We start from the raw sequence: 15,395 nt of genomic DNA on the forward strand, positions 1-15,395 counted from the left end.
GCAGAAATACGGCAATGGGGGTGTAAGAGGGTTATCTGCTTAATAACAATTAGTGTAAATGGGTACATTTCACACTATTGTAGTTTCTCAGCAAGCAGTGGGCATTATCTCCAGCAGGGTCTTGGAGCCCAAGCCTATGACGTCACATCTGAAACCTTCATGACAGTGACTCAGGAAGGAGTTCCCACCCCATCACCTAACGTGCTTAAAAGAAACATTGACCTCACGGAAGTGGCAAGGCCCCTGCTCACCATTCCAGACTCTTTTAAGATACTCCAGCGTCACCTCCCGCCAGTGTGTCTAAAAGATGGCCTTTGACTCAGCCTGCAGGAATTGTCGTTCCAAGGGGCCCTATAAATAGAGCGCTGGCCGGGGCTCCTGACACAGCGCGCAGCTCCCAGTGACAGAGCCAGCTGTCGGGAGCCAGAGAGAGACCAGGGACAGACAGAGGACACGGGGCTGAACGAGAGGCCTTCACTGCAGACAACAGAGCGGGCAGGGCTCCTCAACTGCCAGCAACAGGACTGGCCAAGGATTCTAGACTGCGGAGGACAGAGCGGCTAGGGCTCCTATACCTCGAGGACAGAAGAGGACAGGGCTCCTAGACTGCGGAGGACAGAGCGGACAGAGCTCCTCAACTGCCAACGACAGGACAGTCCCAGGCTGCAACACTGCGGAGGACAGAGCGGGGTAAGGGCTCCTCAACTGCCAACGACAGGACAGGCCAATAATCCTACGCCACGAGGAGAGAAGAGGCCAGGGCGCCTAGACTGCGTAGGACAGAGCGGGACAGGCCCAACCCAAGGAGGACAGAACTGGGAAGGGGTCTTCACTCTGACAATCCTCACGGATACTAAAAGCATCAAAGCAAGGAATACCCCACCTAAACCCGAAGAGCAGGCACCGGCTTTCCAGGTAGCTTCTTCTGTATGTAAAAGCGTCTGATGTGTGTGAAGTGTGAGGAACAATGTACTAGAAACCCATGCGCGTGATAGAATTTGATACATTTATTGTAACCCGAGGTGTTTGAAGAATGTTTTCTTTGATGAAACCCATCAAATGCTTAGTGTCCATAATCCTAAAAAAAAATCTAAAAAAAAGGCTTGTGAAAGGTGAATAACTTTATGTGCAGTGTAGTGCAGTCTGGCTTTTTGTAGCAGTGATTAGAATCGATGTGTGTGTTTTTTGCAGTATGCTTGTGTTATTTGTGAAACTATTTCATCAGTGTCCAGTGTGTATTGTTATTTCGTTGGTCCCTTAAACAAGAAGATTATTCTCGCCCAACCTTAGTGATCATTTAAATAAGACACTGGATGAGGAGTGCCCTCTCCGGATTATAATCAGAATTTCTTCTTGTTCACATGGCTTTCAACATCAAACAGTAAATATAATCAAAACCATAGGGCAGTAAAATGTATTCATGAAATATATTCATCAATACATTCTTAATTATGCCCACCCTTTATTAGGTTGTCATTTTGACCCTGTGTTACCTTGCACACGTGCTAGAACCCTTTAAATCTAAAAATAGCAGTTTGTGGTAGATACAGAGGCAGCTGTAGCTTAAGTTACAGGAATGCTGAGAAGAGACCAGTCTTGAAGGACTGAGGAAATAGAATTTTAACTTCGACATTCCAAACCAGAAAGTCTGACCTAAAAACGGACTGGTCTGTTGAACAGGTTGGTGGCTTTTAAAGGAGGGTGCATGTGCGGCACGGACACACATGTAGCAAGTGAGCTTGACTTGGGCTGGACTCTACTCCAGCCGTACTGGCAATTCAGAAGCTCAGACCAAATCTATGACGGAATTCTGCATGAGTTTTTCACGCATGCCTTAGGAACTCCGTCATTTGAACGAATGCGTCTTTGGCAAGTATTTGTTCTGCACGCAAGTCGTTTTAACGACTTGCCTGTGGGGCGCGCTGGATATTGGAATAGTTTAATTTACTAATCCAACTCCAGTCTGTGCGACAGTAGGGAAGGTGTTGGACTTTAATTTCAACACCACTCCAACATTGCTCCCCCCTAAAGCAAGTGATGCAGACCGAATGTGTGCTAAAGATAAAATGTGTTCTGTTGCCGGCATTGTGAAGGTACAACGTTCGTCCGGCTTCGTCCTACAGGGCATTTTCCGCACAGACCTGTTGGAAACTCTCAGTGTCTGGGAATGACTGCCAGCGCCACAGGCCTTCTAGAAAATGGATACCCAGGAAATCTCCTGATGACTATTGCCATCTCTCCCCTCTCTCTGCCACCCATCTCTAGTGGCAGAATCACCATCCAGTAATGACAGCATCCAGTTTACCAGATGGGCCAGTTCTGAGCACAGGCACTTACTTGAGTGAAGATTGTTTACACTGTGTATGCTAACAACTGAACCACCCATTGACTTAGTGGAGAGTGGAGACTGGACAGTGCTAAATTGTGTCAATGCTTGCAGTTGGTGGTCACCAGTGCTAATCTTTGGAGACTGTAACTTACTTTTCATCATCAGACATTGACACAGAGCAAGAGAGAGAAGGCGGAAAAGGAGGAAGAAATATGAAAAACTAAAAACTGAGAAAGCAGGGATGAAAAAAGAACCTGAAAGATTGAGATAAAGAGGCAGGAAGTGTAGGTGGTGGGAGGAAGAGGCATGGGATGGAATAAAGACTAGACAGACTTGTTATACAGTGACTCTGGCCAGGACTGGACAGGCCCTTTTTTCCACCGGCATTTCCCCGGTGGGCTGGAGATCTTAGAGGCTGGTTTGGAAAGCTCAGGGCAGCTCCTGGTGCCTCTGTCACTGTCCTCCAAGATTAATTGGGGATGGCAGGGGAAGCTTCAAGAAAGAAAGAGACGGGGAGGGTGGAGGTAGAGAGAAGGTGATCAGAGAGTGAGAAGAGAGAGAGAGAGAGAGAGAGAGAGAGAGAGAGAATGGATAGAAAGGGAGAAAAAGCACAAGGAAATGAAGGGAGCGGGAACATTTTTGCTAGCCCTGCTTTTGGTTCTCTAGTCCAGCCCTGACTCCGGCATTCGGCACCACAGGTAGGGAGCCCTAAGAAAAAGTTTGGTTCACTCCATTGATAGTTTTTGTAAAAATTAATCATGGTGTGCGCATCGACGTTGATTCACCAAAATGCCTGGGGTAGCAGAAGTTACATCAAATGCCCTTTCACCCTAGTGACCTCGCAGGAAGTGGCATCACTTGACCTTTGACCATGGCCATTTCACAGAAAGTGATGCTACTCAATCATTTACCCTGGTGCCATTAACAAAAGTGACATCACAAGAATAGATAAAAATGAAACCAACAATATGTGATATTGAAAAACAACAAAAGTATAGTGAAGTAGATAAAATTGTGTTTTTGTTATCAGCAAAAATCACTAGGCTGTTGTTATGGTGTTCTCTGGGCTCTCTGCAAAAAGCCAGCAGCACAGACTAGGAGAACAGCTATCATAGACCAGGAGAGCAACCATAATAGACCAAGAGAAGAGGCATCGTAAACCAAGTACAACCATCATTCTCTTAACAATATCTTCAAATGCTCAGACACAGGCTCACACGCACCCTGACCTCTGCCTTCATAAGTCAACCATAATTTTCTTAAGCATGCCATAACAAGCCTAGACATGTCCTTAAAGACCAAAATATAGCCTCAACATCCCAGGCAGAATCAATGTGGCTGTGCTGAGTTATAATAACATAACCGTTAATCAAAGGCAGACCCTGGTTGGTACATATGTGTAAGCTCCCCTTGTAGGTACTAATCTGCACACAGAATGCATCTGCTGAGACTAAAGAGCAAATATACCCACCAAAACAAAAGTAGTCACACTATTCCAAATCCGTAGGTTTTTCTCTAGTCAGATCTGACTGCGTGCACAGGAAATCTCTGCGCCTATTGTTGGATAAGCGTTTTAGCGTACTCGCTTATTTGTGTAGAATATCCTTACCTTTGAATCCTATTTTTTTTATTAATTGATATTTTCAGGATAACCACTTTATTTTATGTGCATAATAAAAAACCGGCACAGAGTGGGCCTTCCCTGACCTGCTTTGGACACCCATTACATACATGAATCATGTTCGCCTAATATTCATAACCCCCTCTCATAAGTGGGCTTCTAACCATTCTTGTCTGTGTGCATATAACTTTATAACTTGTATGGACCAATGTTTCTAATAAGTTTGCATACAAGGCCCCCAACTAGGCGCACCCAGCCCCCTCTCACATGCAAGCACACGGGTCTCCAGTCACAGTTATGCACCTAGTGCTCATTAATAGGTAGGTACAAAGCATCCTCTAATCTGTGTCCTGCAACCCTTCCTAAACTTTGGGCATTCACCCCATTCACATTTTACACCTGTTCTGTATAGCCCCTAGACTACAACGTGCGGCTGCTGGCAGGCGACTTGGGACCCTCTGGAAATAGTGACCTTGTTTTTGTGTCTCACTCCAAACAGTATATCTGTCTAATACTGGAGGTGTAAATGAGTGTTTTTTGAATGTGTGCTTTGGTGCGTGTTTAAGGAATATGTGTTGGTTCTACCTATGTTAGACAATGTTTGTGTGTGTATGTGTTTTAGGAATGTGTGGCAGGTTGTGTGTCAACAATGTGTCTATGACTGTGACCATGTTAGATATGAGTGTTTAACATAGTCACAGTCATTCACATTCTTAATGCATACAACCTGGCACACAATCCTAAAACACATACACACACACACATACAAATACACCCAACACATTCATTACACATGCAGCAAAGCACACATTAAAAAAACACCCAGTTACATGCTCACGGTTTGACAGCTATACCATCCTCATAGCTGCCAAGGTTTCAGTATGAATATGTGACAATTCTATGCTTGCAGTATACCTATGTGTGACGTTTGCATACTTCGTGTGTGACACTTTGAGTGACACTATCGGCCACATGCATCATTGTAAGGTTTTGCGATTCCTTATTTGCGATTTTTAGGGAATCGCAAATAAGGAATCGCAAAATGGGATGCATGATTTTATTCGCATAATATTTGCGATTCGGTAAAAATCGCAATTTTTACCGAATTGCAAATATTATGCGAATTCCTAATTGCGATTTCGCAAATTCTATTGATTCCTATGGGCCAAAAGGCCCATAGGAGTCAATGGGAAGGCATTTACAAATTGCGAATTTGAAAATGCGATTCGCAATTTGTTAATGCATTCCAAGGGTGCAGAGGGGGGTCCAAAGGACCCCCCCTGCACCCCTGAAATGTATTTTAAAGTGCATGTTTCACACACACATGTCCTAAGGACATGTGTGTCTGTAACATGAAAGTTTAAAAAATGCATTTTTGAGCATTTTCATAACTTTTCGCAAATTACCACGAGGTTCAACCTCGTGGTAATTTGCACCCCCTAATTGCTAATTCGCAATTTGAAAAACAATCATGCATTGCTTTTAAGGAATCGCAATTCCTTAAAAGCAATCGCATTTTTGGAAATCGCTAAAATAGCGATTTTCACAAAAATGTATGATGCATCCCAAAAACTTATTTAGGAATCGCAAACGGCCGAATTTACCAATTCGCACCGTTTGCACTTCCTAAATAGGTTGATGCATGTGGCCGTATATCACAAGCTATTGAACATAAAACAATGCAGGTTCGTAGTTTTGAATGGTGGTGTCTATAGTTCTGTGTTCCCAATGAATTTAGCAAAACTAAAACTACCAGAGTACAATAGAAAAATTTGACCAGATTAACTAATCACATCTGTTGTCGTTCAAGGTGATACCCAACCTACTTTGTTCTTTATGGAGAAAAAGAACACAACACTTACTGACATTCCTGTCTTGAACTCAGAATAGATGTCTTTCCTGGTGCCTGGTTTCTAAAGAAAGTGTCAGTCAAGGTCAAACCTTTTGTATTTGTAAGTGCTTGTTTTGGGAAGGCTATCATATTTTGACTGTGTGGTGGCGACCAAGCATGGAGAGCTTTCCAATTGCTTTTTTAATGTGGGTATACTAACAAAGGTTTAAAATTATAGAAAGAAAAACTAGTCAATTTCTCATGGTTAAAAAGTTGCTTCATTATTATTTTCTTGATGTTGATACTTTATAATTGCCAAGACTTTAGAAAAGCATCATTTGCATCAGTCTGCAATAATCTGATGTGGCATCTTTTAGTTGGAAACCATAAAAGTGTAAGTTTGGTGAAGCGAAGTTAAAAATGTCCACTGTAGTGGAGCTTTTGGGACTTATAATCAGCAAATAAATTGGCAAATTCTAGCACCTCGGATTCTCAAAACTCAAGAATTTTTCGGACTGGCACAAAGAAAGGGAGCTTGTAAAACGGGGTGTCTGCCTTTCCAAGCTTACGGAGGAACAAGCAGTTATAAGCAACTTGTCAAACTGTCTTATAATTTCATAACAAAAACCATATACTTATGTCAGTAAGATCCAAATAGGAAATCCTCCTGCATCATTTACTTTTACTTTTTCTTGCAAGATCTTGACATGAGTGTTTGCCTTGCAGCAGCAGCTGCTGACTGTCTGCTTGCCCACTAATAAACACATAAATAGGACCGTAATATTTGAAGGATTGTTATCACTGCATGACACTGTTAATCTGTGTCTATAACACAAAAATGGGAGGGGGGTGGGGTCCAAGGGAAAGTATTTAGACATGCAAGGAAGAAAATTCCCCTAAAGAATACAATAATAACGCAAACAAATCCTTGCGTCCTCACCATTTCTATTAGAGCATCTCTCATCGGTAGGACTTCGTGTATCCTACAAAGGCTAGGCTCACTCAAAACATCCCTGAGCTCCCTCTCCTCAGAGGAGGGGTTGTAGCCCTTAGTGGGACTAGGTTTTCCCACTAAGAGGAGATACACAGATGATGAAGCATGCCACCCCTGGTGGCTGAGGGTTTTCGTTCTGAAAGGGATTTCTCCCACAAGGGGATTGTGTGAGATTCTAATCTGTCACTCTACGTGCTTAGTTGTGTAGGTTTAGCCCCAAGGATTTGTTTGTGTTATCAGTGTTAATATGGGGAGCTTACGGCAATGCACAGAAATTGTGCAAATGCATTACGTTAACCTTTGACTCTTGGCAGGGCGGCATCTTGAGACACCCAAACAATGTCCCTCTCTCTCTAGGGGGCCTAAGCAGCCTGCCAGGGGTCGCAAACTGCAATCTAGGGATCGTAATTGCACCCCCTGGTGACCCCTTAATGACATCCATGGGTGTGGGCTGTGTCATTCATTGTAGGCTGGTGATGTCTTGACTGGTGGCTCTTGCTTTACGTTATCCGCCAAACCTGTGGGCTACTGGTTCATGACTATCAGACTGCTTTCATGCCCTCCATTTCTTTGTATTTGAACATCTCATACTTTTAAAAGTATTTCTAAACTAAAACCAGATTACTTAAACATAATCTGTTTCACAACCAGTGACAAACACCTCTACAACAAGTCTCTTAGCCAATGGCATGTACGTATGTACGACTCTTGAAATCAGAACTGGTCTCACTGTTGATGACATCGTCAAGGTTCCATGTCTGCCAACCAGGCCAGGAATAACCGCTGATGACATCATCATGTGCTTGACTCCCCCACATACAAGCTTGTTCCGCGGTTAATCACAACATCTGGAGGAGACCAAGCTCTCCAAATCAGGTCATGTCTCACTTCTGATGACTTAATTGTGTTTCTTATTCCCAAAATCAGGGTATTTCTTGGAGCAGATAGCATCATCATGTTCCGACTCCACCAACAATCCACATTCATTGTTGATGATATTGTGTCCGTTTTCACCACCTCGACCATGTCTCAATAGAAATAACATGCTGCCTCTCTCGCCAGCCAAAACAAATTGATTTACACGGCTGTTGATATCCTGGGGTGTCCAGCTTTCCAAATCAGACATTATTTCAGTGCTGGTGACGTCATCATCACGAAGCTCAAATCATTGATAATGACATAATTATGTCCTGATTCAGGCCATGTGTAAAGATAATGACTTCATTGTATGAGCTACTCCCCAAGTGGAAGTTTGTCTCATTGATAATGACATCATCAAATGTCTTGTCCTCAGCCCGGACCATGGCTTACCACTGCTAACACTTATGCATGTAAAATGTGCATTTTTTATGAATTAAGTTTAGAATAGGAAACTTCAATGTGCAACTGAATGTTTAAATGGCTGAGTTAAAAGACAGGTTACTTTAAGTGTTTTGCTATTTCCAAAGAGTAGGCAGACGCTTAAGAAATACACAGTAAATTGATGTAAAATTAACACCTGCACAATGCTAAGGGTGACTTTTTTCATTTGCATAGGGATTGTGTGCACTCGGCAAATTAAGCAACGTCTTAAAAATGAAATAGCACAGACTAAAAGGTCCTTAATGGATATGCTAATTGTGAGAATACAGATGGGGAGCACATTTTGTATGCCCACTGTTTCTGGGTGGTCCTTGCGAGGGGGCAAAATAGGTCTCAGAAGCACCTCAACTTGCTTTTTCTTGAGATTGGATATCAGTGCCACATTATCAAAAGTACCCCGGCGGCATAGCTGTGTGCACAGTTGTGTGTGTGAACCTGATTTTTGCACTGCTGAGGCACTTTGGTATCACAGACACTTGTGCAGCCCCTACTGTAATATAGATGACACCAGCACACATATAACACCAGCGTGATCTCAAGGGAGACCATCCTTTCATTTGCATGCGGTGTGACCCCATGCAAATGAGAAAACACTTTGCCACTCCACCCACTTAGTATTATAGACATCTATCAGCAATCCAGACATCATCCCCCAGGTGGGTGAAGTAATGTACTGCTCCCATCTGCAGGGAGATATCTGCCCCTGCTTCCAATGTATGTGGCCTCACCTTCTGCAGAGTGAAAGGCAGGCCGGTGCCCTCAAACAGCTGGTCTGCTTTTCATTATTGTGCAACTCCCAAAGCAGGTGTATGTTTGCAGCAGCACTGTGGTAGCTCATTGCTTGTAACAGGGTGCACTGATCTTGTCTGCACCCGAGAAACCCCATTTTAGGTGCATCCTGACGCAGACAGGGTGATGCACCTGATCTGTAAAATGGGCCCCCGATCAAGTATATACAAACTGTGAAGCAAAGTGTTCTGGGCCTGTGTCTTAAGCAGGCATAGTGGGTTTAAAGTATTGTTTGTGCAAAGGGACAAGGTTTGCCCTCCTACAAAACAAATCGTAATTAAAAGGGTCTTCCCAAGTGCAACCATCACCACAAACTGGTCTCCAAGGTCTGAGTAAGGCTAAATTGTGGTAATCAACTACAGCTGTGACAATGTGGAGCTGTTGGATCTCAACGGTTACTTATAGAGCTGGAAATAACCTAGTCTTAATCTGTTACCTGATTTGGAGATTGTATTCCTTTAGAGATCAGGTCCAAGAAGTAGTGACCTGCTGCCCATGCTGAAATGTGAGGATTGGAAGGCTGCATGAAGATAGTGAAAGGGCACTCCTAATGGTTGGTAGCTTTGAAATGTACTGTGAAGAAATGTGTGTCTTTCCGATCGAATCGACCATGTACCATTCAAATCCCAGACCATGCCCCTACCCACTAGCCTTTACCACATTACTTTATTAGTTGGCACATGCATCGTTTCTGTTGAGTATTGTGTTGTTATGTGTTCTGAGAAAGAGTAAGATACGTCGAATCTTGTAGTTCTAAAAGTCTTGTAGGGTTTAGGAATTTCCACCACAGGAGAGTCCCCAACGCACACTATGCATCGGTGACCCTCCAGTGGTGAAATCTTCATCGTGTCAGGAGCCCACCTCTCCCAGTTTCCTGTGTCACCTATTATATTTGTTTTTTTTAATTGCCCGTCCTCCATGTATTGCTGGAAGAGCAGCATCCTGGGATGGCTTGCAAGAGCAGACTACGTCCTGTAGGGAACCTGATTACAGTGAATCATCCCACTTTGTGTTGCTGGTTTTTGTACGGGGTACCCCACGATGCCAGATTTTTACTTTCTTATTCTGTAAAGGGTGTGGCCACCATAACTCTGCTTTTCAAAATGTGTCATGGTCTCGGCCGTTATCCTTCTGAGGTCAATGAAACAGTCCCATTGACTTGGTAACAGTAAATATCTGTATCTGTAATCTTTCCAGAGCCAAGAAAGCCTCTCTTACCAAAAAAATGTAATCTATAAAAGTATCTGTTATACCTTAAAGGTGGGCATAAAACAAGCCGTGCAGGTCTCGAGTCAGGCTCAGTCCAGATGCCTGACTCCGGATCAACTCTATTTCTATGCTACTGGCAGTACTAGTGGCCAAGACCCGCAGACTATGCCCACCTCCCTCTCTAATTCAGTTTTGATGGGAAACTATTGCTATTACTTTCAATAGATGTCTTTCAAATCAGTCATAAAATCTAAAGTATTAAATTGAAACATAAAAGCTGAATTTTTTCCTCCATTTTAAAGAATTCTAAAGTCTCTTTACCATATTTTCGCATGTATTTTTGTTTGTTGCGTATCTATAAGGCAAACTTGGCTAAAAGGCGGAGGCAAAGAAACAGTTAATATGATTGGAGGCATCGCTGATTTCTAAGAGCGAGAGTGGACGATTAGTCCATTGTAATGTGTTCTCTAAAGAGGTGTGTCTTCAGTTTTTTTTTCCTAAACTGTAGCTGAGTTGGGTCAGTCTTGATGGATACAGGGATATGGCAAATCGTTTGATGGCTTGGCTCGTGATTTGACTCAGAGTCAAAAGAGACGACTGGCCAGGCTTTGGCTTGGCTACCTCAATGAATGTGCTGGCCTGCTCACATCTATCTGAGTGAGGCATGATGTCAGTTACATTCTTTGCGAGCAGAGTAGACAAGGCTCTTGCAACTCTCATCTGACATTTCCACAAATAGACACCTGGCTAGTATCATATCACAGAGGCTCGCACGATTCACAAATAAGAAAGACACGTTAACCTTATCGAATTTACAATAGGACCCCATTCACACCTATCTGTTGGCCACTGCTAGAAAGGTGATAACATGCCACGCTTATCAGTCAGCAGTCACTCTTCAGATATCTGTAACCAGAGTGGTAGGCGTGTGAAGGGTTAATAAATAGAGTGATAAAAGAACATCATTAACAGACTGTAAGGTTGGTGAGAGGAGTCCACTGCAATGTATATTTTTTAGTCTGGTCTGACAGTGCAGCAGACTGCTAAGTCTGCTAAGTCTAATTGTCTATTGTTACTGGTTCTTCTAAATATACACAAAAATTCGTTTGGTTTGCGCCCAGAGTGGTAACACTCTTTCAGTACATGCTACTGGCTATTTGGTGTATCATGAAGTTCTGCATTGCCGGGCTCTAAAGACTCTTTAACATCTCAAAGGTACTCTGAACCATCACCCAATAAATGCTGTAATAAATCGTTTTTTCTTTTGTTTTTCTTCTCTGTAGGCTTTTTAAATGTCTTGGTCAGCACTCGAAATGCAAACGAAAGCTTCGGAGGTTGGGAGCTTGTTTATAGAGGCCATGTGCACAGACGAATTCACTGGTTTAGGAAAAACGTTTTATCAGTGCATGGATTTGAAGTTTCCTTTCCAAATATAGACACTTTTGGAAAGTTTCTGGAACACTGTTCTTCTTTGAAGTGGGACCTACGACCACTTTGACCGTCGCCCATTATCATCCTTCCAGATGGCAGTAAATAGCTGGGTACCTATATTTTAAATATGGGCAGTGTGAAGATCAAACTCGCACAAGGGATGTGTCCACTCCCCCGTAAAGATACAGAAAAAGAGGGGAGAGGGTGTAAAAGGTTGGATATGGTTCTGCCAATGCAAACTCGGAAACTCCAGAAATTCATCAGCTACAGTTTGTAACCCACCATAACTCCTGCTGCGTGCCATATTTTACACTTGGTAGTTAGCTTGTTTCCCTTGTATCACTTGCAAAGTGGTGTATTAAGCATGTCAGGTGTCACGAGTTATGCTGTGTGTTGCACACCAACACTGGTGATTTTCAGGGATTTTCTGGGTTTGCATTCGCTAAACCAAACAATTGTTACCAGTGCTTTTCCACTGAATTTGTTAGTTTTTTGATTGTGTGCTTCATTCGCCTGCCACGTATTCGTTCGGTGCTGCGCAAAGCCTTTGGCCGAGTGTAATAGGAGTTGGCTGCAGGCTTTGCAATCTAGCAACCATGGGTGGCCAACACATTCTACACATGCTCTTTGGCCATGTGCAGGAGGGTGTGCCATGTGCCCAGTCAAAGTTGCTTGGATCTCCAGCCAACCCACTAAAAGAGTCTAGACATTTTTATAGGCAAGCTATATTTTTGGATAATATTCAAAAGAACTGTTGTTTTTTAGGTTTTTTATTTTCTTTAGTATTTTGTTGATTTTGACTGTCTTTTTTTAAAAACTTTTTTGAGTCAAACGCCACTCCTCAACCTTTCAACTTTTTTCTTTATTGCTGAATTTTTTTAATAATGTTCCTGTCTCCCCTCAGGTGACTTTAAGTGTCAGCACATGGTAGACATTTTTAAATGGTGTTCTCTCATCCCCTTGCTGAGCTTTTGGTCAGGTGAGTTGCAGGTTAGAGAGCATTCATCAAGCTTCTACTCCCCCAATGGATGCCTTGAAGACCTCCAAAGCGTCCGAGTCATTCTCTGTTTACTTTTCTGAGGCATTGGACTTCTTCTTCTGTCTCCTCTGCTACAGCAGAGGACGGTCCAGGAATCTCGCCTTCAGGTAATGGAGTCAAATTGTTTCTAGCTAGAGCTGTAAAGAATACTATTACCGGTTTAGGCCCCTACTGTTTAGGTCTTGCCTAGGCAGCGCTTGCGCTGTCTCTTTGATACATGCTGTATTCAGGATATGGGCATAAATCTCTGCCTACTTTCCGCCCATTTTTTTAATTTGCTCCTGTCCCTGACTTTTGTAAATGGTGGCTTTTCATTGGTCATTAGGCTTAGTAGTTCCTCCTTAGTACCGCCTTGTCTCTTCTTGTAACCTCCCATGAGGACACCCCCGTTACATGTGTTATTACGCCCTAGGTTTTAATTACAGCATCAAGGCACTATTTTCTTAAAGACCTTCAGACAGGACACTCACTTGGTCCTAAACTAGGTTGGCAGTGGTTACTTTACTCGCTAGCACATCTCACATTTATATCAGACCTTCTATAAATTTCCCTTCTTCAGCTCCACATAGAGTACAACCTAATCCGGAATTAATATAATAATTCTTTTGTCATATTTCAAAGCTACTAATTGTATATATGTGTATAGCTCTTTGAATGTACTTGTGGTACTATCTTGCATGCAATGCATTATGGGTGGGGTGGGTTTCAAATATCTTCTGCAGGGTGCAGTACCATATGTGACCAAACGTTTATGATGCTCACCAGGGACCTCTAGGAGCAGCTGGCGGTACTGTACTTAGACAAGCAGTGTCGGTGCCTTGCTCACTAGGGTCCTCTAAGAGTAGCTTACGGTAATGCTCCTAGACAAGCAGTGCGGGTACCTTGCTCACTAGGGAACTCTAGGAGCAGCTTGTGGTACTGCACTGAGACATACAATGCTGGATCCTGGCTCACTACGCAAGCATTTGCAATGCACTAGGTCTCGCATTACTAAAAGTATGAGCGATTGGGGTTGCATTATTATTTGCAAAGCCAATACCTCAAACTATCAGTAATGCGAGACCTATTGCATTGTGAATGCTTGTTTTAAAATGGTAGATGAGCCTCCTGTTGCCAAGGAAAAGGTTTTTGAGCTCTCAGCCAATGATATAATGTGTATATTTGTGGACTTAACAGACACTCCATGAACTACAAAGGAAGACGTAACGTGATGCTACGTGCGACAGAACTGCATTCTTGTGAGATGACTCATTGCATCAAAAATTTGAATTCACTGTTTTCATCTCTCAGTTCTGAGACCGCAGACCCAAAATGGACAATGGGAGCAGAAAGATCCCTCATCTGATGGGAGACCCTTCTTTCTATAAATTTAGGTTGGCGAACAGTCTGTGAACTGGGTCCACATACTGTCCATGGACTAAAATGCCCAAGATATACAAAAATGTTAACCCTTTCAAGCCCACCCGGCATCTAACTAATTAATTTTCACCAAACCAGCAAAGTTGTGCTAATGATTGGACTATTTTCTTCCAGTTATATGCAGATATACAGAGTGCACTAGGCTATTTGTTACCATTGTTGAGTATGAGGGGGGCCATGGATTGGTGGATGAGTCTTGAGTTGTACATCATATCCTTCACCTCTTTCAACAATACTAATAAACAGCTTATTCCATTTTGCAGATCTACACATATGATGTGTGCCATGGGAGTCTCTCGTATGTATCAGGGGCTGCCTTAGGCATGTGCAAGCTGTGCACCTGCACAGGGCCGCCAAACCCCAGAGGCCGCCACGCCAATATACATCCTTAATATAATAATCTTCTGAGGATGGATACATATTTGCGTGGCGGCCCCTGGCAGGGATTTGTCGGCCTCCGGCTCTGTTCCACTTCCAAACACCCTGACCCCCCCCCGCCCTCTACACTGGCCTCCGCGCCTGCGTTCTTCTGGGGGCCCCCTACCTACTCACCCTGCCCAAGGCCGCCATGAGCCTAGAGCCGCCCCTGTATGTATTTCTTTAAAAACATATTTAACTGAAAACACACACACACACACTCCCTCTCTTTTCTCTCCCTCTCTCTCTCCCTCTCTCCACATATATGTATATATATTTTCAAGGTGCGTGGACGTGAAGTTAACCATAGTAAACCTAAACTTACCTGAATATAATTGATAAAATGTTCGTAGTTGATACTCGATTCGGTATTTTGTAGGACTATATTTTTATTGTTGAAGGCCTGGCAAAAAAAAACTTCCCTCAAAGGTAGGGAGGGAGTTTATGAAGTTCACCTCTATTAAGTATATTTTGTATCGCGGTGCTTGGGCGATTTAGAATGTAAGTTTAGGTCTCGCCAAAACGTCAGTGCGTGCAGAGCACTGACAACAGCTCCATTGAGCTGTTCAAGGTTCCATGTGCTGCCTTTTGACGGGGATCTCATCTTTTCAGGTGAGCGAGAAGGCACGTAAATACAACACTCATTGAGTTCTTGGCCTCGCTGCTTAAATTACCCCCAGGGCTGATGAATTACAGCAGATGCTATGGTAGTTTCTGACAAAGCATTTGACTCATAGTACAAGCAGCAACCAATTAATTCACATAAACTCTGCCACATTCGCCAGAAGAGTCGTCCTCGGTGTTTAATGTTTATTAAAATGACACTATACGTAAATAATGAGGCGAAAAAGTGCGCCGCACCACACCACATAATTTGCCTTTCCTTGCAGTATATTTTAAAAATCACTAGATCATAATTTGATCCTTCATTGAAACACACTCCTAATGACTCTG

The 15,395-nt window shown here is 43.1% G+C and overlaps 1 protein-coding gene across 2 annotated transcripts in view; it reads left to right on the plus strand.

Annotated features, from left to right (window-relative positions):
• The first annotated feature begins 400 nt into the window (after positions 1 to 400).
• Positions 401 to 15,395, plus strand: part of LOC144786223 (xin actin-binding repeat-containing protein 1-like) — a 60,789-nt gene continuing 45,794 nt past the window's right edge. Inside the window, exon 1 of one of the 2 annotated variants that reach the window (XM_078665251.1) lies at positions 401 to 927. The gene's annotated coding sequence lies outside the window, so the exon portion shown is untranslated. The remainder of the gene's footprint in view (positions 928 to 15,395) is intronic. The other variant, XM_078665252.1, reaches the window with a different exon arrangement.

This window comes from Lissotriton helveticus, chromosome 10 (genome assembly GCF_964261635.1).
Source record: "Lissotriton helveticus chromosome 10, aLisHel1.1, whole genome shotgun sequence".
Taxonomy (NCBI): Eukaryota; Metazoa; Chordata; class Amphibia; order Caudata; family Salamandridae; genus Lissotriton; species Lissotriton helveticus.